At 36.3% G+C, this 25926-nt stretch overlaps 1 protein-coding gene and 1 non-coding gene across 2 annotated transcripts in view; one reads left to right on the top strand and one right to left on the bottom strand.

Moving 5' to 3' along the window:
* Ctnna3 (catenin alpha 3) overlaps window positions 1-25926 on the bottom strand; it is a 1268549-nt gene that overhangs the window by 1174735 nt on the left and 67888 nt on the right. The window lies entirely within an intron of this gene.
* Window positions 11500-11624, top strand: LOC122122390. The gene has a single exon (XR_006150152.1). It is a non-coding gene; the product is annotated as a small nucleolar RNA SNORA51 (small nucleolar RNA).

Raw genomic sequence — 25926 nt, forward strand, 5'->3', positions numbered from 1 at the left:
TTTACCCGTGCAGTGTGTGTTGGTGTGGTTGCTGCCACTGTTTATTGGAGCAGCAGATTGGTTATATGTCCTCAAAGCAGGTGCTGGGTCTCAGACCCCTTTGAGGAACTAGTGGTCCTCTTGGGGTACTTTATACATATATTTACTATACAATTTATTAAAGCTAAAGGGGCAAACAGACATCAACATATCCTTTTTTGCAAGTTTTTCTTCAGCAGTTTTCAGGCCATTTTAACATAAGCAGGTTTGAAATGTTTCCATGAAGAAAAAGAGCATTTTGTCTCTAAGAGAAATCCCCAGGGATGATCATTCAGAATGTGCAGAACTCTAGACTTTCATTTCTCTCTTATTTAACACCCTATACACAGACCATTTCCATCAACCCCATTAGACAGATGAGTAAGAAAATAAAAAGAAACTACAGAACACTCAGTATTGTTCCTTCTTACAAGTTTCGAGAAGAAAAAGGCTGATGAAGGAAGCAACAGTAATATATGCGTGAACTATTTTAAATGTTTCGTGAAAGTGATTGCCTGTGCTTTTGCTGTCTCTCATAACCACAGGTGGGTAACTGAAAGTTAGCATTGCTTCTGTCAGGTGTCTCGGAAACACTTAGTATAAAGCGAGAAAGATTTGGTGACACTTTTACATCATTTTAAATAATAATGCTTTATGTGTGTGGTATCATTGTAAACAGTAACTTGTGATATTTGAGAACAGTTGTATTCAGTTTAGAAAATCATCTTTTATATGAGGAATTTTAGCTTTTCAAAGCAGCTCTGCCACTCCCATTCTCCAGCTTAAACTAGCCATTTTCCATTTTAATTGCCTAACTCAAAAATGTCAGCTCTGACAGTGCTGAAATAGAATAATGTTTTGTCACCATCCTTGCCATGTACTTCACAGTAAAAGAGTTTGTATTCTGGATTCTATACTTTTCTTTAAAATGGAAAGAAAGAGAGGGGGGAAACAATGAGCCGGATATCAATTTTCCTACTAAAGTTCCATCAATTTATGATAGCTGATTGTTCAAATGAAATAATTCAGTACAAACAACGGAATAATAGTGATTTCAAGAAAATTGTATACTTCAGAAAAACTCCACAGTCTTCAGGGGCAAATGCACCAAAAAACAATTATCCTTTATACTATTGCATGCCCTTAATCTCAGCTTAGGTTATAACTTCTATGGAGGTTAACTTGGTACCCTGGAGAAAAAACTACTACCTATCATGGAAATAAGCAACGAGAAAGGAAAACACAAAGGAGAATGTGGAATTTTCTTATTTGGGGAAGGTGAAATACAGCCTCTCTCTGTACAAATGCAAAAATTAGTAATACCCACATGAAAAGAAAACATTTAGTTGTTTCCCCTACATTAAGACACTGCCATTTACCCTGTCAACTGAGAATAATGTCTTCTCTCCCAAAGTCATATTTTTGTTTCAATTTATGAATTATTTTCACCTGTATGGTTTTATCTCTATGGAATTTCCGCAGATTTGATGTTTACCTGTCAGGTTGCTTTATCATTTCGTTTGCAACCAGAGTTCTATGCATGCTTCAAAACAAGAGTCAAGACTTATTTTGGAGCTAATTGCACATAATTATCAAACGTTCCTTGAATCTAAAGACACGCTAGTATACACCACAATGTTTCTGCCAAAATGCATTTTCCTTTCTTATCTGCACAATACCACTTTTTCTAATTAGGTGTGATGCCTTATTAATAATATCTCACAGGGGAAGTATGCCCAGATTCATTTTAAGAACGTAAACAATCTAAATATATTCAAAGTTGTGCCACAAAATAATGAAGTAGATTTAGAAAATAATACACACTTTTGTGTGCATGACTAACCCAGTCAGAGCTTTATATATTGAGTCAAATAATTAAATATAATAGTGAATCATGAATGCTGTAGTATTCAGCAATTATTTTATTCTCTTATGACTAAATTATAATTGTCCCACTATGAAAAAGTTTTGGTGCTGGTATTGCTTTTAGAATAATCTGATATGCAAAGCCAAAAAGTAGGATATTTTTCTCACCAGGAGGAATTTCAAAGTTGGCAGTACATTCATGTGTGAACAAATCCAAGGAGATGGCAAAAATAAAATATGATTTCATCTGTCTCCAAAGGGGGACAAAGTGAGCTTAGGGGAGGGGAGGGGAGAGAAATATCGCAGGCAAACGCTGAAATGTAAACCAGTGTTAAAAATTCTAAATATTGTCTGTCAGGAGCCAATGAATAAACATAAAAATGTTTTACATGTGACAAATATTTTCTTGTCTTCCTAGATTTGTACCATTTTCTTACTTGTTCTTTACCATAATTTAAATATCTGACTTAAATCTACAAACCTTTTAAACCATTGCTGTCATACTAATCTTTAATTAATATGGCCTATAATTAATTAATACAAATCAATGTAAATGATGAGGGATCAGATAAGAAACAAAAAAATCATACTGAAAAAAATATGTGGAACTGAGGCCAAATCTCATAGCAATGTTTTCTATTCAAAATTCCAGAATAAAAATACTTAACTGCAGAAAGAAATGAAAGAAAAAGGAAAGAAAGAAAAGGAAGGAGGGAGGGAGGGAAGGAGAGGAAAAGAAAGAAAAGGAAGAAAGAAAGAAAGAAAGAAGGAAGGAAGGAAGGAAGGAAGGAAGGAAGGAAGGAAATAATATCTGACCATGGCTATTCAAATTTTTGTCTATACAATATTATCTTAGCAAAGAAAATGGTGATAGGCTCTTCTATATTTTTCACACGTCAGTAACGCACTAAATATGAGATATTATGAAATCAGAATTATTAAAGTTCAGGCAATCTTAGTCCTTCAAAACTTCTGTATTTTTAGACTTTGTTCTCTTAATCTGCCTCACAATTCAAATATTGTTTTTCTAAATGGCTTTTTTATCTATTTCCTACTCATCCTATCATAAAGCCTCTACATTTAAAATAACTATCTGATTAACACTTATTAAAAACTATTTTTCATTTTACTCTTAATTAAACATCTTACAGACACATTATTTTAAAACATGGATTGTACGACGTTTATGTGTGGATAGAAATGTCGCAATTAAATCCCTTTGTATGTTGAATATATACCAGAAAAGAAAAGGGAAAAGAGGAGACAGGCAGACAGGCAGGCAGGCAGATGGGAAGGAAGGAAGGAAGGAAGGAAGGAAGGAAGGAAGGAAGGAAGGAAGGAAGGAAGGAAGGGAGGGAGGGAGGGAGGGAGGGAGGGAGGGAGGGAGGGAGGGAGGGAAGGAAAAGGAAAAAGGAAAGGAAAAGAAAGGAGAGGAGAGGAGAGGAGAAGAAAAAGAAAGGAAAGGAAGGGAAGTTAGGAGCGTATCTCATCTGGTATAATTTCGTATGAAGTCATTTGTTCAATCCCCAGTAACACAAAAAGAACTGAGAGAGTGAGAGAGAGACAGAGAGATGATAAAATATGGTAATTCAAGGATCTCTCATGAGTGACATAGCAGCGCTCCATTCAAAAGGAAATGAAGAGACCTGGAAGAATTACATTAAGTGAAGCAAGCCAGGCCCAAAGGAATATAGTTTTCATGGTTTCCCTCATTTGTAATAACTACAATATGGCTATGATATTCTTAGCAGGGGATCACAATAGCCCAATCACTAAGTGCATAGGACCATAGATAAGGAAGCGTATCAAAATGAACTCCAAGAATTGGAAACAAAAGGTTCTTATTATGCCCTGTATACAGTTATTTCTATTATTTTCTTTCTGTTTTAGTTTTCTGCACCCTTTTTCTTCTATACAAGCTAATCAGATCTATGGAAGAAAAAGGGAATCACAGAAGCAGCAGGACAGAGGATGAACCAATGCAACAATGATGCTCACTGGACACTTTGTTGGAGATGAACTGTACAACTTGAGGTGGAGGAGAGTGGGGAGCAGTAATTGGGAGAAAATGAGGGAGGGGGTTACAGTATTTCAAAAGAAATTTATTCATTGCCTTACTTATGTAACTGTAACCCCCTTGTTCATCACCTTTACAATAATTTTTTAATTAAGAAATTTTAAAAAGTAGTATTCCTTAAGCTTAAATCAATTTAATCCTTTTTGTGGCTGAAGTATTTTCTCTTTGAGAAATACATATGTATTTAAGAAAAGTCTTTTAAATCAAATTTTCAAAGGCTATCCATTTTTTCAGATAAATACATAGTTTGTTTGACGTTTTAAAAGTATATAGCATTTTCTGTATCTGATTGATGACTTGGAGCTTGTTTAGACACAGACTGTTTTAAACATGTAATGTTCCCTTATCCAAGATACTAGAGCTTGTGTTATCTATCAAGCTTCACACACACGCACACACACACACACACACACACACACACACACACATACACACACACAAAATGAGACTATAGTTGTCACCTAACCAACCCTAACCTCTAGTCCTTTCTGATGGTAAATACCAGTACTATCCAGTAGGCTATTAATAGACCCAAACAAATAACTTGTTACTTTTTCAAAGGTTCTAAGGCAATTACGTTTCAATAAATACTACCGAAACTATTCTATTAAAAAATAAAAAGAACCTTGGCATTTATGTTATTAAAAAATTAATTCAAAGTAGATCATAGAACTTAAAAGTCTTAATAAAATTAAAGCTTAATAAATGTAAGGTAACACTTTGAAACTTTTAGAAGCTATATGAGAAAATATCATTAACCTTAAGTTAATCAGTGACTTTTAAATATGACACCCAAAACACAAACCTTGAAATAGAAGCTGATAAATTAGACTTTGTCAAAATTAAAATTCATGCCAAGTATGGTGACTCAAGCTTGCAATCCTAGCAACTTGAGAGATGGAGATCAGAGGATCATGGTTCAAGGCCCAGCCACACATAGAGGTGTGTGTGTGAGATTTCATCTCAATTAATAGTTTTACTGCATGAACTTATGGTCACATAAAAAGACCCAAATGATGATTTATAATAGCTTTTTTCATGGAAGTCCATATGTGGCTATAACTCAAATGAGCTTCAACTGGTGAAACAAATTCTGCACAATAGAATACTACTCACCAATAAAAATGTACAAACTACTGAAAAACAGCCAGCTGAATCCCAAACACACTAACGTGAAAGAAGCCACAAACAGCTATATGTTGTATGAGCGGATTTATAACTTTCTTTTAAAAATGCCAAACTGCAAAGATGGTAAACAGTTTTGGTTGCCAGTGACCAGGAAGAATGTTTTAATCACAAGGCATGAGGAAATTATATTTTTCTTGTAGTCCTAGGTGTTTCCAGAATTTATAGATCTATGAATTACTACAAAGAATAAAGTTTATTGCATGTCAATGTTACCTTAAAAAATGACTCAAAGAAACTTTCTAGATATAGTTTCCTTCCTCCAAAGAAAAAGCAGTATATGTATAATAAGAATATATGGTCATAACATTGAGGTGAATATAAGTAACTTTAAATTTAAAAAAACAAACATATATAGGAATATAACTTTTAAGAATTATACCCCCAAGCAACAAAAACAAAGAATTAAGCAATTTCCAATGCTGGAAAAAAATCACTTATCTAAAACTCTAATCTCAAACATTTGTGTAGCATTATGAGTTATTGAATGGAAATGTTCAATAAATGTAAATAAAGGCTATGGATAAAGAGGGCTTTGCTTTTATTGTGATTTTAAAAATCAAGGCAAAACTTAAATTTCTTCTCACTGGAGGTGAGAAATCACTGTAGTTTCTTGAAGCAGGAAGAAAAATATGAAAAAAATTTATGAGCTAAGAAAATCAGTCTAACATCCTCAGATCTCTCTTTGAACTGAGATCTGAGGATAACAGGTCAAAGCTAGCTCAGACAGAAAAGTTCGTGAAACTCTATCCCCAATTAATGAAAAAAAACCCTACCTGGAACACAGATAATAGGTTAAGTGGTAGACCACCAGCCCCAACCAACAAAGTTGAGCTAGAATACAAAACTCTGAGTTCAATCCTCAATGCCAGCCAAAAGAAAAGGAAAGAAAGAAAAGGAAGGTGGAAGGAAGGAAGGAAGGAAGGAAGGAAGGAAGGAAGGAAGGAAGGAAGGAAGGAAGGAAGGAAGGAAGGAAGGAAGGAAGGAAGGAAGGAAGGAAGGAAAAACTAAAGAAGGAAGGAAGGAAAAAGGAAAGAAGGGGGCCGGAAAGGTGGCTCAGTGGTAGAGCGCTTGCCTTGCATGCATGAGGCCCTGGGTTTGATTCCTCAGCACCACATAAGCAGAAGAAAAAAAAAGGAAGAAAGGAAAATGGAAGGAAGGAAACAAAGAAAGAGACATGAAATTAAAAGGATGGCCTAGGCTAGAGTGATGGCCACAAGATTGTTTTTATTAATCCAAAACACATCATCTTTCTAGTTTTTCTGAATATCCAGAAAATATATCAAACTTGCTTTATGAAGTTTATTTGAGAATGAGATTCTGCTATCAACTTGACCCACAAAATTAAAACCCTCCTAAGACTATGTTGACCAATATCAAGGATGGTGAATTTTGCTCTTGTATTTTGATCAGGAGCAAAAGTATGTTCAAGTCAGGAGGCGGTAACTACTGCTTCCGTTTGCTTCCTGGTTTTAACTTCTGAGACTAACCCTTGTGATATCTGTTATGACTAATTTCCTTGTTTCTTCTATCCTATCCCACCTCTGTTATGACACAGCAGAAGTTAGACCTGTCTGTAATAGAAATTAGTACCGATTTTATTTTCTCCTCCAGGACTTTTTTGTTTGTTACTAGTAAATGGCATGTATATTTCATTGCAATAAGAGTACACAGTTTTACTCTAGCACTTCCAGGCAGAGGCAAAGGGCAGATCTGACCAAGAACATAAAAGGTGCCTTGATTTGACGTAATCCACCCCAAAAAAGATCTTTTTGCTTGCTAGTGAGGATGTGGCCAAAAGGGAACCCTACTGCATTGTTGGTGGGAGTGTAAATTTGTTCAACCACTTTGGAAAATAGTATGAAGGTTCCACAAAAGACTCCACATAGAGCTCCCCTATGACCCAGCAATCCCAATTCTGGGCACTTACCCAAATGATCACAAACAAGGCCATACTAAAGCTCCCAGCACAACTATGTTTATCGCAGCATCATTCACCATAACTAAGATATTGACCCAACCCAGATGCCCCTGAATAGATGAATGGATCAAGAAAATGTGATACACACACACACACAATGGAATTCCATACCTCCATCAGAAAGAATGCCACCACACCATTTGTTAGGAAATGGAAAGACTTGGAAAAAAACATATTAAGTGAAGTAAGCCAGACCCAAAGAAACATAGGTCCCATGGTTTCCTTTATTTGCAATAACTAGTTTATGTCTAGGATAATCTTACCAGACAAGCAGAAAAGGTCAAAAGCTATGTACATATGACCATATAAGATGGTGCTAAGTGAAATGAACCCCAAGATAGGAACACAAGAGGTTTTCTCTTTGTTGCTGTTGTTTTTAACGTACTATGTGATTGGGGGGGGGGGGGTATGTTGTTCCCCCTATGGTATATCTCCTGTTGTCACTGTGTTTGATTCTGGTGCCCTGAATCTTATATATACATTTTTCAAATTGGGGAGTAAAAGAGAAATAACAAAATGCTGGAACAAGGATACAGGTTGAGCCATTGTAACTATGAGACATACAAGACACTATGTTGGAAATGAACTTTACAACTTGGGGGGGAGGTGTGAAGGTGGGGAGGGAAGGGATAGTAGCAGAAAAACAAAGGAGGGGATAACAATGCTCAATAGGAAATGTACTCATTACCTTACTCATGTAACTGTAACCCCTCTGTACAGTATGTTTACAATAAAAAAAGAATAAACATAGAGCTTCCCTATGATCTAGCAATCCCATTCCTGGGCACTTACCCAAATGATTACAAACAAGGACACAGTAAAGCTACCAGCACAACTATGTTTATTGCAGCATTATTTACCATAGCTAAGAATAAACCCAGATGTCCCTCAGTAAATGACTGGATGAAGAAAATGTGGGATTATATACACAATGAAATTTTATATCTCCATCAGAAAGAATGCCATCACCTCATTCATAAGGAAATGGAAAGACTTGGAAAAAATCATATTAAGTGAAGTAAGCCAGACCCAAAGAAACATAAGCTCAATGGTTTTCCTCAATTGTAATAATTATATATATCTAAGATAGTTCTAGCAGAGGTTCACAATAGCTATGGACATATGACCACATAAAATGATGATAATTAAAATGAACTCTAAGATACGGAAACCAATGCAGCAGCGACAGTCACAAGACACCATGTTGGAAATGAACATTACAACTTGGAGGGAGAATGGGGGGAGGGTAAATGGGAGAAAATAAGGGAGCTGGTAACAATGTTCGACAAGAAATGTACTCCTTACCTTACTCATGTAACTGTAAGCCCTCCGACATCACCCTTACACTACAATAAAATAAAATTAAAAGAGATTGCCAACTATTTCTATTAATTCATAGCAAAATCATAAGATAAATCTATATAATCTAGTTATAAATTTGCTTGAGGTACAACTAGCAATTATCTAGTATTTATCTCAGGTTATGCTAATCACTTTCCTTATTATTTCATTTTATATTTGAAGTGACTTTAAATATTATTTTCCTTATGCTTCAAATTTGAAAACTAAGCCTCATAGAAGAAGTCAAGCTTGGGGAACTATAAAAGTTTGGAAGAAAAGTAGAAACTGAATATATATGTATATATATGGAGAGAGAGAGAGAGAGAGAGAGAGAGAAAGAGAGAGAGAGAGAGAGATTAAATGTTAAAGTTAGGTCACAGGTCATAAATCAAGTAAAAATGCCAGTAAAGTAAGACTAGTGGTTAAATATCTAAATGAACAAGAATTAGAAAGCCATTGGAACTAAGAACAGAAGGAAGTAAGAGGTAAAGATCACAAGTCATATAACCAGTGTGTCAATCAGACATGAGGTGATGCTTAACAAAGACCTTGATAAGCAGGAAAACTTCATCTTCATTTTCCATGAATTATCTAAGTGTAAAGGAGATTCTTGTCTCTAGAGTGCCAGCATTTCTACAAATGGAACATGTGAAGGCTGTAATTCTGCAACCCATCCAATTGGGTCATTGCCACAAAAATGAGCAGTTTTGACTTCATTGCTTGTATTTAACACCTATGTCAAGAAATGACTTGCCATTGAAAATCCCCTTAAGTCCAAGTTTCTTTTTAGCAGCTCCATTACATAATGGGCTCCTAATTAGAAATTTTTAAACATCAGAAGTATGGCATTATTGATCCCCTGCTGGGGAAACTATTAGTCTCATTAAGACAAAAGAAAACCAACAAAGAATGGTTTCCAATTTGGCTGTTTTCAATTTTGATTTTAAAAGAAGCATGTCTAGCTGCTATATTTGTGTATGATTTTTTTTTGATCAGTTGTTGGCGTCAATTGGCCAAAAATTTGTGGAGAAGTTTTGCATCGGTGTTCATCAGAGAAATGAATCTATAGTTCTCTCTCTTTGATGAGTCCCTGTCTGGTTTTGGGATGAGGGTTATAATGGGGAAGTTCTATGTTTATTCTTTTGAGGATCTTCCATACTGCTTTCCGGGGTGGTTGGGACAGTTGACATTCCACCAACAGTGTTAATAGTGTTCCCTTTTGGCCACATCCCCTCCAACATCTGTTACTATCTGTTTTCCTGATAATGACCACTCTAACTTGAGTAAGGTGGAATCTCAATGTAGTTTTGATTTGCATTTCTTTTTTTTTTTTTTTTTTGGTCAGTCGTGGGGTTTGAACTCTGGGCCTGGGCGCTGTCCCTGCGCTCTTCAGCTCAAGGCAAGTGCTCTACCGTTTAAGCCACAGTGCCACTTCCTAATGAGTACATTTCTTTCTTTTTTTTTTTTACAGGTTTCAAGCAAGAGCACAAGTTTATTTTCACCTCTAAAAATAACCACAATTGACAACAACAAAGGAGATTTCTTATCAAGCATTGTTGCCTCCTCCTTTGTTTCCCCTTCCCATCCTTTCCCATCTCTCCCCCCCCCACAGTCCCCCCCCACCCCAGCCCCACCCGCCATCAAATTTGTAAACTTCATTTTTTGACATAATATCTTGCACATCTCATTGTTGCAATGGGGTCCACCTGTATTCCTATTTAAACAATTTGTTTTTTCCCTTCCCCTTCACAAATTATACCAACATCAAATACAATGAAAACAGAAGTTATACTGTGAGAGAGGGACATACAAAGCAACAAAGAAATATAAATATGTTAAAAAAAAACAATAGCAAGAAAGAAAAACTATTTGAGTCCTTATCTTGGGGTTCTTTTTGCCTAACTTCAATTTATTTGACCATTTCTGCTTGTCTCAGACATATACTAGTTAGGAAACCATGGGACCTATGTTTCTTTGGGCCTGGCTTACTTCACTTAATTATAATTTTTTCCAAGTCTTTCCATTTCCTAACGAATGGGGCAATATCATTCTTTCTGATGGAGGCATAGAATTCCATTGTGTATATATACCACATTTTCTTGATCCATTCATCTACTGAGGGGCATCTGGGTTGGTTCCATATCTTAGCTATGGTAAATAATGCTGCAATAAACATAGTCGTGCTGGTAGCTTTAGTATGGTCTTGTTTGTGAACATTTGGGTAAATGCCCAAAAGTGGGATTGCTGGGTCAAAGGGGAACTCTATGTGGAGTCTTTTGAGGAACCTCCATACTACTTTCCAAAGTGGTTGAACAAGTTTACACTCCCACCAACAATGCAGGAAGGTTCCCTTCTGTCCACATCCTCCAGCATCTGTTGTTATTAGAGTTCTTCATTACAGCCATTGTAACTGGGGTGAGGTGGTATCACAATGTTGTTTTGATTTGCATTTCTTTTATGGTTAGGGAGGTGGATCTTTATTTAGGAAGATTCAACTTGTGCCAAGGAGCCCTAGTGTATCCTCTGTACCTTCCTGTAATATTTTCAAGGTATCTGCTCTTAACGTGGGTCTTTGACCCATATGGAGTTGACTCTGGTTCAGGGTGGTATATAAGGATCTAACTTCATATTTCTACATGTATATAAACAATTCTGGCAGTCATTTTTTCCACTCTTTCATCATTTTTACCTCTTTCTTTCATCTGAGTTCTCCAAACTCATTTGATGTTTAAAAAAAAAAAAGGATGCTTCTACTAATTTCCAGTAATATATATAACAAGTTCAAAAAGAACTTTCCAATCAAGTGCTCAAGCCTGTACTCAGAAGGCTGAGATCTAAAGACCACAGTTCAAAGCCAGCCCAGGCAGGAAAGTCCAAGAGACTCTTATCTCCAATCAACTATCAAAAAAGCCAGAAGTGGAACTGTGGCTCAAGTGATAGAGTGCTAGCCTTCAGTAGAAAAACTCAGGGACAGCATACAGGCCCTGAGTTCATGCCCCAGAGTAAACACACACACACACACAACCTGCCCAGCATTCTGGTGCTTAACACAGGCTGTTTTTACCTGACTGTATAGAAAAAGGAAACCACCCCATATTCGCCACTGTGCCCTGTGCCTGTATTGTGCCTGGTCTGTATTGTGAAGGGGGAGCATGGGGGGGAGCACATCCTACAATCTATCATCTCCAAATGATTACCCTGGTCACCCAGTTATGATATGGCCCCTACCAATATCCCAGGCACCTCACACTGGACAAGGCTTCAGAAAAACCAAGATGTATTCCAGGTTAAGATTTGCCTGAATCAAACACCTGCACATTCTTTCTCGAGTTTTTCCTTTCGTAACTACTCTTACTACATATTCACTATAATTATTTTTGTGGGTTTTTTCTTTCATATTTCCATTTAGTTAATGGCACCTAGGCAACCCATGCCATTGTCAAAGTCTTACCTCATATCTGACCCACAAACAATCAGTGGCTCTAATCTGACCATCATGTCAGGTTAGTTTCTGCTACACAAAATACCTCATGAGCAACCAGAAAGTGAACATTTTTCTATATAATTGCAATATATATTATATATATATATAATAAGACATTTTTGAAGCACTAGGTGATTTCTAAATGTTGTCATTAATCTTTTGACCCAAAACTGAACATTTAAGTGGAGTAAAGGGCAATATTGTTGTGTTCTGTTTAAGGAAATCTTAATTAATAAATAGCAGCCTGAGCTACAAAACATCTTCATGGGAGCACAGGCACAAATAGATGTGTGTGTGTGAGAGAGACAGAGACAGAAAGAGAGAGAGTATGTGTCTTGGGAAGAGAGGGGGAGGAGAGAGAGAGAGAGAGAGAGAGAGAGAGAGAGAGAGGGAGAGAGAGAGAGAGAGAGAGAGAGAGAGAGGGAGAGAGAGAGAGAGAGAGACCTCCTATAATCAAATAATTCTTCAAGTATGCTGCACTGAGTTCTGAAGAGCTGTTCCAGCACCTGCTGCAGGATGAAAGAGTAACACATGCCCTGCAGAAGTGTCATTTCCCTGTAGTTCCATTAAGAGCTAGATAAAAATGACCACGCTAAGCATAACTGTTATGGTTTGACAGTAAGACATTCCCCTTTGGCAAAAAAAAAAAAAAAAAAATGTCTCTTTCGCTGGCTGCCAAGGCTCCTAATCATCCCAGGTCCACCTCCTGTGCGTTGATTAAGCTTTTGCTGACCAAGAGGCAGCTGGCCTTTAGAGCGGGAATTCATGATATGTGTGTGTCCTTTCTCAACTTCTGGCTGAGTCCTTCAACTCAAATAGTCACTGAAATATAGATGTGGCTCCTTTACCCAAGTTGGATGGTCAGGCATGAAAGAAATAAAAATCATCCGGGACAAACAAAGGACTATTTTCAGAGATAATGGGCCATTTCAGCTTAGGATCTGAAAATAAGCTACCTAATACATTGGGTGGTTCCTTGCAGCACAAAAGTGTGTGCTCTGGACAGCTGGATTTGAAATACAGATCCTTTGAAACACAGCTACAGATAGTATGAAGATTTATGTACATAAGTCACAAGGGTACTCTCACTTCTGTGGGGAAGAGGGGTGGAATGAAGAAAGAAAACCAAGACCACTGAATTCCACTTCAACCTGTGATGCTCACTTCTGGCCAACTCTACTCCCTAGGTACCACAAGATGTACAATGGGAAAATAGAAGTATTTGGTGTGGTTGCTACTAAAAATCTATGAATGAGGAAAGGAAGCTCTAGGTATGAGGACAGACATAAGGACACCTTTATGAACCTCAAGCTTAGGATGAAAAGAAAAAGGCATCCTGCTCAGACTGTCTAACACCAGGGGTTAGAGCATGTGAATATATTTGTGAGAAAGCCAGAGTTTGGAAATCAGAAATACAGTTTAAGTTTCTAGGTTAGAGGTTTCTGGGCAACAACAGACAATGTAGGATTACAGAATGTGCTAGGCGTGGAAGAGAAAGGCACAAATGAGCAAAAGCCTTATAAAATAATACAGAGGTACAAGAATTATATTCAAAACTATAAAGAATTACCTTACTCATATAACTGTCAGCCCTCTGTACAGTATCTTTACAATAAAAATATATTTTAAAAATATAAAGAAATATTAAGTCCTCCTGAGGATCAATGGAATAGAACTGAAGACCCAGAAATGAACCCACAGACCTATAGCCACCTAATCTTTGATAAGGGAGCTAAAAAAAAAAAAAGAGGCAGCCTCTTCAGTAAATGGTGCTGGCAAAATTGGTTAAACACAAGTAGAAAACTAAAATTAGATCCTTATATATCACGCAGCACCAGAATCGATTCCAAATGGATCAAAGACCTCAAAGTAAAAACAGACACCCTGAAAAAATTACAGAAAGGAATAAGAAAAATTCTAGGGCTCCTTGACACAGGCTGAAATTTTCTTTAAAATAAAGACCCAGAAATACAACAAATCAAAGAAAGTTTGGACAAATGGGATTGTATGAACCTGCAGAGCCTCTGCATGGCAAAGGACATAGCTAGCAAGATCAATAGAAAGCCCACAGATTGGGAGAAGATCTTCACTAGCCATATAACAGACAAGGGCCTCATATCTAAAATATACTTAGAACTCAAAAAATTAAATCCCCCAACAACAAATCCTCAAAGAAACAACTGCCCAATAAATAAGTGGACTAAAGACTTAAAGAGAAACTTCTCTGAAGAGGAAATAAAAATGTCCAATAGACATATGAACAAATGCTCAACCTCCCTGGCCATAAAAGAAATGCAAATCAAAACAACATTGAGATTCTACCTCACCCAAGTTAGAATGCTAAAATCAAGAAATCTAATAACAACAGATGTTGGAGGGGATGTGGCCAAAAGGGAACCTTACTGCATTATTAGTGTGAGTGTAAACTTGTTCAACCACTTTGGAAAGTAGTATGGAGGTTCCTCAAAAGACTCCACATAGAGCTCCACTATGACCCAGCAATCCCACTTTTGGGCATTTACCTGAATGATCACAAACAAGACCATACTAAAGCTACCAGCACAACTATGTTTATCACAGCATTATTTACCATAGCTAAGATATGGAATGAACCCAGATGCCCCTCAGTAGATGACTGGATCAAGAAAATGTGGCATATATGCGTGTGTGTGTGTGTGTGTGTGTGTGTGTGTATGTGTGTGTGTGTGTATGGTAATCCAGGCCCAAAGAAACATAGGTCCCATGGTTTCTTTTAGTTGCAATAACTAGTATATGTCTAGGACAAGCAGAAAAGGTCAAAAGCTATGTACATATGACCATATAAGATGATGTTAAGTGAAATGAACAACAAAATAGGGACACAAGTGGTTTTTATCTTTCTTGCTATTGTTTTTAATATAATTATAATGCACTATGTGATTTTTTTTGTTTCTTTTGTATATTCTTCCCCCATGGTATAACCCCTGTTTCACTGTATTTGATTCCAGTGCCCTGCATCTTGTATGTACATTTTTATAATTTGGAGAGGAAAAGTGAAATAATAAAATGCTTAAATAAGGATACAGGTTGACCCACTGTAACAATGAGATGTACAAGACACTATGTTGAAAACAAACTTTACAACTTCAGCGGGGGGGGGGGGGGGAGGTGGGAAAGGGAGGAATTGGGGAGGTGGGAGGGAAGGGATGGTAGGAGAAAAACATAGGAGGAGGTAACAATGCTCCATAGGAAATGTACTCATTACCTTACTCATGTAACTGTAACCCCTCTGTACAGTACTTATACAATAAAAATATATATTAAAATTTTTAAAGAAATATTAAGTTCTCAAGAAGGAAATAGACATTGAAAGAAAATAAATGGCTGGATACCAGTGGCTCATATCTGTAATCCTAGCTATTCAGCAGGCTGAGATCTGAGGATTGCAGTTAGAAGCCAGCCTAGGCAAGAAAGTCTCTGAGACTCTTAAATTAACCACCAAAAAGCCAGAAGTGAAGCTGTGACTCAAGTGGTACAGCACTAGCTTTGAGCAAAAAGAAGCTGAGGACAGCACCCAGGCCTTGAGTTCAAGCCCCAGGATTGGCAAATAAAAAATAAATGTAGAAGAAAAGAAAAGAAATGTTGTCTAAGAAACCAGCAAGACAAAATATCAAAAAAGAACTGTTCTATGGTCAAAGTTCCCTTGGATCAGCTGATTTCTTACTGCACTTAATTCTTTTTCCCTAGCATGCACCAGGCAACAAACCAAACAATTCCCTTTATGAAACAATTATCTCTATTTTCCTGTTAATGTGTCTCTTATAGATTTCCCCAGGAGTCATTTTTATATACGTAAGATTTGACTTTCACTTGTAGTAAGTTATTCAAATTCAAATAATTGTGAAATGTGTTTTTATTTAATTACTGGAAATACATTCCATAAGGTCAGATGCTGATTAGAAATGAATAATTTCCTCTCCATTCCTCACTCAGGCCACCTCTACAACCACCACCCATAAACAAATTAGTCATTTTGGTTGAGAAAACGAACCATTACTTCTCAACCTAAGTTGCAACTCATCATTTTGCATTTGAGCATTTATTCATTAGGGCAGATATGGCAAGTGCTCTTTGCTCTTTAGACAAAAACCAAACATTGAAGCATGGAAAAAAGTCAAGAAGAGCACCTTGGCCCACCTTCTCAAGAACTTAGATAAGTATCTGGAGAAAATCAATATCATGGAGTAATGTGCCAAACTCTTTTTGAAACTGCTTGGCTCTCACTATTTTGCCTAGGACATAGCTACCTTCCTTGAAAAGTCAAGATGTCTTTAGCAAAAATCACCAATCTTTTTTTTCATTGATAAACTTTATTTTTAAACAGTACAGAAAAACTGAGCAGTAGTATAAACTTCCCATTTCCTTTCACAATTGCTCTTATTATTAACATCTTGCATTAATATGATGCATTTGTTACAATTAGTGATTTAATATTGGTGCATCATCTGAACTAAAATTTATAGTTTGCATTAGATTCACCCTTTCTGTCACACCAATTCTACATTGATAAATGCAGAATATCATTGTCCACCACCACGGAATTACACAGAACAGTTTTACTACCCTAAAAATCACATGTGTTTCATTCTACTCATCCTCTACTCTCTTCCCTGGCAAATTCTAGTCTTTTAGATAGGTCTTTTCCAAAAATCCATGTTGTTAGAGTCATCCATTGTGTAGCCTTTCTGTAGTCCTTTCTCTTACTGAGTAACAAGCATTTAGCACTTCAGTTTCCCAAAAATCTTTTCAGAATGCAATACCTTTTTGTCTTTTTATTCCCAGACAGTATTCCATTGTTTAGATAAACCACTATTTACCTACCCACCAATTGAAGGGCATAGTGGTTAAAATTGAACTTACATCAAAAGCCAACACAGATAAAAGAGTCACAATCCAAGCCTACAAGGCATAAAATGGGACTCGATTTTGAAAATAATCAATGAAACAAAGACTAGTGGAGTAGCTCAAGTGGTAGAATACTTGCTTAGCAAGTGCAGTCTTGCACACACACACCAAAAAAAAAGCTGGATTTCTTACTGGTATCCTAGTGTTTCATATCAGTCATTTCAACCAGTATTTGTTAAACATGACTCGATAAAAAAGAGAGCGAGTGCTTATATCCTAGTGAGGAAAGTCAGGCAATAGACAACCTAAAACATCAAGTAGATAAGATCATTTCACACATTGATACCTGATATAAAAGGGTTGAAGAAGGGATTCTGCATTATTATTCTGTAAGGAAGTGACATTTAAACTGAAATCTTAGTGATAAAAAGGAATCATGTGAAGCTCTGGTGGAAAGGCATTCCAAAAGAAAGGAACAGTAAATACTAAACAGAAAATGCTACAGCAAGCACATATACTTAAAACCTCTAAAATAATTGTCAAAACTAATCCTTACATCTATCCAACAACTGCTAATGATACTATACTCCTACTGAGTCTATTGCCAATACTATTGAGCTAGTCATGATTGGATAACTCATCGGCTTTATATTGAAATAGAAGAAAAGGGAATATTTTTTCAAAACTCATCGTGGAGGGCTGGCAGTGTGGCTTAGTGCTTGTCTACCGTGCATGAAGCCCTGGGTTCAATTCCTCAATACAACATACACAGACAAAGTCAGAAGTAGTGTTGTGGATCCCACTTTTGGGCAATTACCCAAACGATCACAAACAAAGCTATACTAAAGCTACCAGCACAACTATGCTTATTGCAGCATTATTTACCATAGCTAAGATATGGAACCAACCCAGATGCCCCTCAGTAGATGAATGGATCAAGAAAATGTGGTAGATATATACAATGGAATTCTATGCCTCCATCAGAAAGAATGACATTGCCTCATTTGTTAGGAAATGGAAAGACATGGGGAAAAATTGATATTCAGTAAAGTAAGCCAGGCCCAAAGAAACATAGGTCCCATTGTTTCCCTTATTTGCAATAACTAGTATATGTCTAGGACAAGCAGAAAAGGTCAAAAGCTATGTACATATGACCATATAAGATGATGCTAAGTGAAATAAACCCCAAGATAGGGACACAAGAGGTTTTATCTTTCTTGCTGTTGTTTTTTAATGTATTTATAATGTACTATGTGATTTTTTTGTTTCTTTTGTATGTTCTTCCCCCATGGTATAACCCCTGTTTCCACTGTATTTTATTCCAGTGCCCTGCATCTTGTATGTACATTTTTATAATTTGGAGAGGGAAAGTGAAATAATAAAATGCTTAAATAAGGATACAGGTTGACCCACTGTAACAATGAGATGTACAAGACACTATGTTGAAAACAAACTTTACAGCTTTGGAGGTGGAAGGGTGGGGAGGAATCGGGAAGGTGGGGAGGGAAGGGATGGTAGGGGGAAAACAAAGGAGAGGGTAACAATACTCCATAGGAAACATACTCATTACCTTACTCATGTAACTATGATCCTTTTGTACAGCATCTTTACAATATATTTTTTTAAGTAGTGCTGTGGCTCAAGTGGTAAGGTGTTAGCCTTGACAAGCAAAAGAATCTCAGGGACAGCACCAGGCCCTGAGTTCAAGGCCCAGGATTGGCAAAAAGAAAAAATCATGGAAACTTTCCCTACTCCATAATTAACAGTTCAAATAGTCAAAGTAGTCCATGTTCACAAAATAAGTGAAAACTTAAAAAAAAAAAAACTGCCCTAAAATCTAATTGCATTTTGAAGATTCTCTGTGTGTGTGTGTGTGTGTGTGTGTGTGTGTGTGTGTGTGTGCCTATGTCTGTGTCTGTGTCTGTGTGTGCTAGGGTTTGAACTCAAGGCTTCAACTATCAACTACTTAGCTTTTTCACTCAAGGCTGCAAAGCTGGCACTTTACCACCTGAGCTATCCCCCCACTTCAGCTTTTGGCTGATTAATTAGAGATAAAAGCCTCTGATTTGTCTGCCCAGATTGTCTTTAAACCTCAATCCTCAGATCTGTTTCCTGAGTAGCTAGAATTATAGGCTTGAACCACCAGCACCCAGCTTTGGAAGATGCTTGAAGCAACAGAAATATCTGTGCTTCCTGAATAAAAGTAAGCAATAACAGTATGTTATCTCCTTTACCAAGAAAACAAAGCCTTTGAAGATTACCCTCTTTTGTCTCCTATATTCAAAAGCCTCACCTATCCCAACCCAATGGGGAAAAATTCAAAAGGAATATTTTATCACAAAACTTGTATAAAAAAGATTTTTGGTCATGGATATGAAACATATATTTGAAAATATGTACATTTACATTCATTCTTGTCTATTTTCATGGTCAATTTTTAAATGTTTATGTGTCTGTTACTTAATAGACACAGAATACAATTCAGCAAAAATCAGATATGGGAAACATTTAACTCCTCTACTGCTGTCCAAGGGATGGTATACTTAGTCATCAGTTTTAAAAGTTTCTAAAATCTTTTAGAAACTTAGCTATGAGGAAAATCCTGACAAAATTGTCATTGGAGAAGATGTGGCTTTGATTGAATGTTGCCTTTATGATGGTGACCATGGTACTTCTTGTTATTGTCCTGTTTATTTGACTCTTAAAAAAAAAAGCAACTTAGGTTAATATCCTAAAATAGAACATTGAAATAAGAATTCTGGATAGAGCAGAGTCTTCAGAAGACAGAAGAAATGAGATACAGAGCACAGAATTATTCCAGGACACAAAGGAAAACTCGGTAGGAAAAGAGACTTGCTTGTAACACCAAAATCTCAATATAGTTACTGAAGGCCAACCGTCCAAACCAGGTAAAAGGCTTTATAGAATGAACCTGTGCTACACTGAAACAGAGAAGTCGGGTTTTGAAAAATAATCATTTTGCTTTATGCTTTAAAAGTTGTTAATAATTAGAACTATTTAAGCTCAGCACAATATTCTTTTAAATGACATCATTGTGTCACTGCACTATTTTGGCTAAACTCCCACTGGTTTAATTTCAGATGCATCCTTTGAATAAAATGCCAAGTTATAAAGAATAGCTTATGATTTCTTAAAACATTTCAACTAATTTCAAAGACATGCTTCCTGGAAAAGATATCTGTTATAGGCCCTTTTATAGTCCTGACTATAACAGAAGAGAGCATTATAAGAAATAGCCAAAGGTACTATACCACTTGGCCTTTAAGAGCTCATTCCCTTATACATAAATATGTTTCTAAAAACGTCTTTAAAACTTGAATTTGAATTGTGGAAACAATTTAGACTCAGAAATTTTTGTTTGCATCACTTATTACTTCTGTGTTCTAGAACAAGTTACTAAATAGATTGCCTTCTTGCAATTTTTATATAGATTATTTTTTTTCAAAGAACAAGCTTAACCCATCAAAATAAACCAAAAATTATCTTTGTTGGGAACTGTGATATCAACTTTTGTTTTTCAACGTCCACCTGTTGTCAAACTACATAGACTGATGAACTAAAGTATAGACTAGTTTTACTCTTACACTGGTCCAGAGCATGTATGTTTGTCACATTTAGCATATAAAAATAAATCTCTCCAATTTAAATTTAATTTCCAACTAATAATGAATACTTTTTTTACTGTAAGTGTGGCCTGTGTGACATTTAGGACATACTTGTGCCAAATTATAACAAAATTGTTCTTTGTTGATCTGAAAGTAAAATTTAACTAGACATCTTATGATTTATCTAACAACCTTAAACAAAATGATACTTCAGGGCTAGGAATGTGGCTTAGTGGTAGAGTACTTGCCTTACATGTATAAAGCCCTGGGTTTGATTCCTCAGTACCACATAAACGGAAAAAATCTGGAATTAGTGCTGTGACTCAAATGGTAGAGTGCTAGCCTTGAGCAACAGAAGCTCAGGGACAGTGCCCAGGCTCTGAGTTCAAGCCTCAGGAATGGCAAAAAAAAAAAAAAAATGATATGTCATCTCACAGCTGGCTACAGCAGAAATAGAATATAAAGGTCAATGTAGTGCTAACCTCCTCTAACACACACATATATATTCTCTCATTCTCTCTCTCTCCACCTCATACCCCCCATCTAATTCCGCTGTATTTCCAAGCAATACAATGTTGCCTCATTTAGGCCTGGGTCAGGCATTTCATAGAAAGTATATCATTATCATAAAATATGCCATTATCATAAAACAAATGTGCAAAAATATAACTTGCTTTTCCATAATAAAATTATTATTTCACTCTAAGCCTCATTTTGCTCAAGGCATAAACTTAACTTAATCCCTTCCAAGTAAACTAATCTCAATTCAGTGATTTCTCAGTCTGTTTAGGTTTATGACTAAGGTTACATATTCAGGTTTAAATCCCTCTCTGAGATATATTTTCTCCTCCCTGAGGATGAGTCTAAGCTAAAGAAGGCTCCAAGACATCAAATACAGTGAAAACAGGGGTTATACCATGAAGAAGGAACATACAAAGCAACAAAAAAAATCACATGTTACCTTATAAATACGTTAGAAATGATAGCAAGCAAGAAAAAACCACTTGTGTCCCTATCTTGGAGTTCATTTCGCTTAACATCATCTATAATTTGGGGATGGGAAGGGAAAAAACAAAATGTTTAAACAGGGGTAGATACAGGTTGACCCATTGTAACAATGAGATATACATGACACTGTTGAACAATGAACTTTACTATTTAGGATGGGGGGTGGGAGGTGGAGGGGAAGGAGTGTAATTGTGGAAGTGGAAAGGGAAAAACAAATGAGGAGGCAACAATGTTTATAAGAAATGTACTCATTACCTTGCTTGTGTAACTGTAACCCCTCTGTACAGAATTTTCACAATAAAAAACTTATTTTAAAAAAAGAAGGTTCCAAGAATCTGTCAACACAGGGGCAGGGACAGTTGGAAAAGAGCTATCTACACACCAATCTGAATCTGCCTTGAGTCTTCACTGGCCTCCTAAACTTTAGCCCCTCAGCTATAGACTGCATGCATCCAAAAGCACACTATCTCAAAAAAGAACATTCTGATCTGAAAAATTATTAGAAAGCATAATAATGACTCTTAGATGGTTGCTTTCAGATGCCCAATTTGGACATAGAATTCACAGGGCATACCTCAAACTTCAAGGGCATAAGGTTCTCTATGTCTCTTATGCCAGGGAAATGAGAGTAGAAAAAGACCAGCATATGGCAAGGATGTGGCCAAAAGAGAAAACTACTACATTGTTGATGGGGATGTAAACTTGTTCAACTACTCTGGAAAGCAGTATGGAGGTTCCTCAAAAGAATAAACATAGAGCTCCCCTGTGATACAACAATCCCATTCCTGGGCATTTACCCAAATGACCACAAACAAGGCCATACAAAAGCCACCAGCATAACTATGTTCACTGCAGCATTATTTACCATAGCTAAGACACAAAATAAATCCAGATGTCCCTCAGTAGATGGATGGATCAAGAAATGTGGTTTATATACACAAAGGAATTCTATGACATCACCCCATTCATAAAGAAATGGAAAGACTCAGAAAAAAATCATAGTAAGTGAAGTAAGCCAGACCCAAAGAAACATAGGCTCCATGGTTTCCCTCATTTGTAATAATTATATATGTCTAAGACAGTTGTAGCAGAGGAACACAATAGCTCAATAGCTATGTACATATGACCATATAAAATGATGATAATTGAAATGAACTCCAAGATATGGAAACAAGAGGTTTGTTTTTTGTGGGGAATTTTGGGGAACTTATTTCTTTTTTCTTTTGTTTTTCCCCCCTTTGGTTTATCCCCTATTGTCACTGTTTTTTATTTCAATACCCTTTGTCCTGTATATAAGTTTATCTGATTTGGGTATAGGAAAAGGAATCGCAGAAATGGTGGGACAAAGAACAAAGGGTGAACCAATGCAACAGCAATACTCACTAGACACTATGTAAGGAATGAACTTTACAGTTTGGGGGAGAGGAGACTGGGAAGGAAGGGAAAGTGGGAGAAAACGAGGGAGGGGTAACAATGTTCAATAAGAATTGTACTCATTTCCTTACTTATTTAACTTTCACCCCTCTGTACATCACCTTTACAATAAAAAAGAAGTTTCACCTTTCCACTTAGAAGGAAGTACTTTACACACTTCTTTTTGACATATGTAAATTGCTGGTATCACTACTTTTGTGTTTTGGAGGCCATTATTAAGTAAAATAAGCTTTACTAAACACTAACACTATAATGCTGTCACAGTTAATATGATAACCTAGAGAGCTACTGAGTTACTAACAGGCCAGTACAGTGAGTATATGAAGTATATATGTTGTACCCACAAAGGGATAATTCACATCCCGGGCAAAAATACAATGCTACTGTGCAAGATTTTCTCATGCTACTTAGAATATCATACAATTTAAAATATATAACTTATTTCTGGAATTTTCCATTAATGTTTTCAGACTGTGGTTAACTGTGAGTCCCTAAAACCTTGGGAATAAAATGGCAGATAAGGAAAGACCATAGTACCACAATTATTTTCATTTAGAAAAAAGTGCGGTTAAAATAAATATATAACAAACTTGACAATACCTACAAAACTCTGAAAATTATTTGAACAGTTTCATCCTATAATTTAAGTAGCTCCTATCAACAATCAACACCACACTTGGAAAATCAGCCATAAGTCAGCTGTTGAAGCTGTATAGATGAGCCACAGATCATTACCTACTTAATTGTGTATATATCTAATAGGTTCATACAGCTCTTTTGGAACAAAGGTTTTATAATGAATTAGGTGATAAATACTGAGCTGTGATGCTACCAGATGCTACAATAATATGAGTAGCATTTATATAGAGAATATTTGTGCGTATTAACATTCTATGCCTCAATATTAAAAATTAATGGATTCATAAAAATAAGGTAAAAAGAGAAATGTATGTGTCTTAACGTTGATATTTTGGCATCTTACTCACATTCTATAAATCATACTAAAAATATTAAGCTTAAGCCAGGGGCTGGTGGCTCACGCCTATAATCGTAGCTTCTCAGGAGCCTGAGATCTGAGGATCATGGTTCAAAGCCAGCTGGGGCAGGAAAGTCCATGAGACTCTTATCTCCAATAAACCACTAGAAAATCGGAAGTGGCACTGTAGCTCAAGTGGTAGAGCGCTGGCCTTGAGCTGAAGAGCGCAGGGACAGCGCCCAAGCCCAGAATTCAAGCCCCACAACTGACAAAACAAAAAACAAAAAAAAAAAATTAAGCTTAGTACAACTTTATCTGCTCAATAAATTTGCATCATTTTGGCCATAAAAGAGAGAAAGGCTATTTACATTATAAAAATGCTAAGATAGCTTATCTAAAATGTAAATTGACTCTGAAAAATATTGATTACATTAATTTGTATCTTTGTCATTTGAAACCAGAATGACAGTAAAGCTATGCATACACAGAGCACCACTGAGCAGCACAAAGCTGCAGTGATGTCATTTGTGACATTTCCCCTCACCTATCTGCATCTCATCAAAAGTGTTCTACTGCTATTGCCTTTAGAGTATGAGATATAAAATAAAAATATAAAAGCTAGTTCGTTTGGCCCAAAATAGCAAAAGTTGCAACTGTCCACATTTGATATTTTAGAGGGCAAAAGTGAATATTCATTTAAAAAACTAAAAGAACAAAGAAAACTTCTCATTACAGATTAAATTGGCTTGAAGGCATCCATCCAGTCCCTAACAAAAAGGTTAACATCTACAGTAGTCACTGCTGTCAGAACTGTTGAACTCATGTTAGCAGCCTCAATACTTCCTTTGAATTTTACCCAGTAGCATTTGGCCTTCTTCCTGGCATTAGTGTTCATTCAAAAGGCTATCGTAATAGCAATAATATTTTCACCTGACAAAGACACTGCAACCATCGTTGTGAAGTTTTCTGGTTATACACATACAGCCAGAATACACAAATTTAAACTGAATATGGCTGAGATGATAATTTTCACTAGTTGGGGAGTAAATATGCAGTTGAATTTCTGGAACAAACACTACTTAATTGTGCTTTTATGGTCATTTTGGCTGAGACATAGTGGACACTCCAAAGTCTTTTATTGTTGTTGTTGTTATCAGAATTTCCCTTACATAGCTGTACAAAGGGGCTTCAATTCAACATGTCCATTTGAAAGTACAATTTGTCTTGATCCATGTTACCCCTTTTATCATTCTCTTCCATGTCTCCCAGCCTCACTCATCCCATCAATTTATCTAGTTCTATTTTCACATATGTACATTGAATATTATGACTTACTCTTCTTCAGCTCACTGAACCATAGGCTTAGCTGTTCTCACATTTGATTTGTTTACTTTCACCGTGGCAAAGGAAAATGAAAAGGACAGTTTCTACAGCTGCTAAAATATGTAATCTATAAAAACATAGTATATACAAAATCCTGTTGTTTTAGATGAAAAATCAGCTTCAAGGCAAATTACAATAAAAATATAAACAAAAGTGATACGCCCTCAGTAATGAAGTAAGAAAAAATAATGCTCAAATAAAATCAAAAATGAAAAGACAGACAAAATAATTAGTCATCAGAGACCATTTTGATCAGCTTATTATATTCCAGTAAATCAAATAATCTAGAAGAAACAAGTTTCTAGGCAGATATAATCTTCTAAGACTGAATCATACAGGAATAGAAAGTCTGAACAAACAAATAATAAATAAAGAGATAGGATCAGTAATAAAATTGTGTAGAAAGTGAGGAGGGGAATATGAAAAAGTAACAGAGGAGGTGGCTTTGATTAAAGTATATCATCTGCATATATGGGAATATCACCAAAACAACCTTTATGTGCAAGTAATATATGCAACGCATGAACTTAGAGGAAATGTTTGCATACTGTATATCTGATAAGGTGTTAATATCCAAAATACATAAGGAACTCACATAGCTCAACAGCAAAGTAGCAAAATAATCTGCCCCAACATGAACAAAGGAAGGCTGGAGATGTGACT

The sequence above is a fragment of the Dipodomys spectabilis genome, unplaced genomic scaffold, assembly GCF_019054845.1.
Source record: "Dipodomys spectabilis isolate Male_0828 unplaced genomic scaffold, ASM1905484v1 ptg000207l, whole genome shotgun sequence".
In the NCBI taxonomy this organism is placed as follows: Eukaryota; Metazoa; Chordata; class Mammalia; order Rodentia; family Heteromyidae; genus Dipodomys; species Dipodomys spectabilis.